The following is a 2500-nucleotide window of genomic DNA, read 5'->3' on the forward strand; positions in this document are numbered from 1 at the left end:
TGCCTTAACCTAACCCATGTTGTGCCTTAACCTAACCCATGTTGTGCCTTAACCTAACCCATGTTGTGCCTTAACCTAACCCATGTTGTGCCTTAACCTAACCCATGTTGTGCCTTAACCTAACCCATGTTGTGCCTTAACCTAACCCATGTTGTGCCTTAACGTAACCCATGTTGTGCCTTAACGTAACCCATGTTGTGCCTTAACCTAACCTATAATGTGCCTTAACCTAACCTAAAGTGCGCCGTAACCTAAACTATATTGCGCCTTAACCTGACGCACGTTGTCGCTGAACCTGCTCTGTAATTGTTATGCAACCCGTTAAAGTAGTGTAGTGTTGCCTAACCGCAACCCTCGCAATATAGTTCGCTACTCGCACTGCCCGGTCCCCTGTGTATCGCGTCATGTTAAACACCTTGCAGGTGTTGCTGACTTTCCACATGCTCCTGCTATACACTGTAGTGTGGATAGCAGCAGGACGTACATGCCCCCCCCCCCCTTCCCCCCTGCCTTCGCAAGCTGGTCGGTGAGAAGTTTGCATGTTCAATGCCCTTCGCATGCCGACGTACTCAGCCTACGTTGTGGTACGGCCTGTCACCTGTCCGCCGATGTACGCAAAACCCACAAACTGTACTGCACATTGCTCCGTATGTACTGAATGATACATCGTGGCCCATGTGACCGTATGACGACAGCGCCTAGCAACGGCGGACCATACAGTCCAAATATTGTGCACGCAGCTACGTGTCGTCTCCCTATAAGAGCTGGATTGCAGTGTGGTACGCCATACAGACGTGTGGGAGGAACGGACGCCCTGGATGGCGATCAGCATGAGCAGTCTGTTGATGTAGTGGAGCGTGTATTCGGACGTAGTCGTCTCTTCTCACACACCGTGATAGCATGTTGCACCGCGTTCCACATCTGCGACATGCTGCAGAGGCGGGCTGACAGTCGTTCGCGCAATGGACACCGCATACGTACGGGGTCTACCTTCCACGTGTTCTCTAGGCGTGCACATGTTGTTGCGTCTATGTGGGCAGACGTAGTGTGTTGTGACACCTGACACAGGCATGCAATACTCGTTGCAAATGGCGATGGACGTGTACGTTTGCTGGTGACGTTACGCAAATGAACAACCGGTAACCCGTTGTGGTGCGGTTGTTCTCGCTAGAGGTGAATCAGTGTTGGCGACGATCGGTCGAGCTATTAACCGGTTGTTTCAGGGATACCCACCATGCCCACGAACGTGAAAGGGGACCCACCATGCCCACGAACGTGAAAGGGGATCTGGGTGTGAGGCGATACGCGGCGGTGGCTGGGTGGGACCGTCCCCGGCCGGTGAGGGGGGGCCGCCCGGCGTGCTGGCAGCGCGGTGCGTGGGCGCACGCGCTACAGCCGGCTGGTGGGGGCGGCCGGTGGCAGGCGCGCCGGCCGACGGACGCGGCAGGCGGCGCAGCTGCGCGCCGGCGCCCCCTGCTCGCGGCGCCTTGCGGCCAAAGTAGGTCCTCGCGGGCCCGGTGCGAAGCGCGGTGGCCATCTGCAGTGTGCTGGTCCGATTGAGGACTTTGTGCGCTGAGGATGCGCCGCCGCCCGGCGCTCGGCGCCGCGACGCCGTCTGCTGCTCGGTCGCCCCAGCGGTTCTCGCAGGTGGTTTGTATCGCAGCTGTGCGGACGTGTTGGCGCGTGCGCTGTGCTGGGAGAGTTCGCTTCGGCACCCAAGTAGGGCTTTTGTCCTTCTGTGGCGCTGGCGTTGGAGCTGCCGGTCACCGTAGGTGGCGCGTGTTGTCTCCCGCCGGCAATGCCACGACAGCACGCTCCCGGGCCTCTGTCGGCAGCGGCAAGCTCAGTTGGGAGCACGGGTGGTCGCACCTAAAGCGTCTACTCGCCTAACTCCGGGCGATTGCGCCTCTCTCGAACCCGACCAAGTACTTAGGACGGCGCTGCGCGCCGCCGGGACCTGAGAGGGTTTCGAGGTGTGTTGTGCAGGGGAGCTCAGCCTCCTCCTGTTTGCAGAATAATTGAGCGGACGCTTGCGTGTTCGCGCGGGCCCCCGGGACACACTCCCGGGCGGCCGGCTGCTCAGCTCTAGTTGACGCAGCTCCCTGGTTGATCCTGCCAGTAGTCATATGCTTGTCTCAAAGATTAAGCCATGCATGTCTCAGTACAAGCCGCATTAAGGTGAAACCGCGAATGGCTCATTAAATCAGTTATGGTTCCTTAGATCGTACCCACGTTACTTGGATAACTGTGGTAATTCTAGAGCTAATACATGCAAACAGAGTCCCGACCAGAGATGGAAGGGACGCTTTTATTAGATCAAAACCAATCGGTCGGCTCGTCCGGTCCGTTTGCCTTGGTGACTCTGAATAACTTAGGGCTGATCGCACGGTCCTCGTACCGGCGACGCATCTTTCAAATGTCTGCCTTATCAACTGTCGATGGTAGGTTCTGCGCCTACCATGGTTGTAACGGGTAACGGGGAATCAGGGTTCGATTCCGG

The 2500-nt window shown here is 57.6% G+C and overlaps 1 non-coding gene across 1 annotated transcript in view; it reads left to right on the forward strand.

The window, feature by feature from the left end:
- Positions 1-2099: 2099 nt before the first annotated feature.
- Positions 2100-2500, forward strand: part of LOC126430401 (small subunit ribosomal RNA) — a 1909-nt gene continuing 1508 nt past the window's right edge. The window contains exon 1 of the ribosomal RNA XR_007577142.1: positions 2100-2500. This exon is cut by the window's right edge and continues 1508 nt beyond it. This is a non-coding gene — a ribosomal RNA (small subunit ribosomal RNA).

The sequence above is a fragment of the Schistocerca serialis genome, unplaced genomic scaffold (genome assembly GCF_023864345.2).
Source record: "Schistocerca serialis cubense isolate TAMUIC-IGC-003099 unplaced genomic scaffold, iqSchSeri2.2 HiC_scaffold_1046, whole genome shotgun sequence".
NCBI lineage: Eukaryota > Metazoa > Arthropoda > Insecta > Orthoptera > Acrididae > Schistocerca > Schistocerca serialis.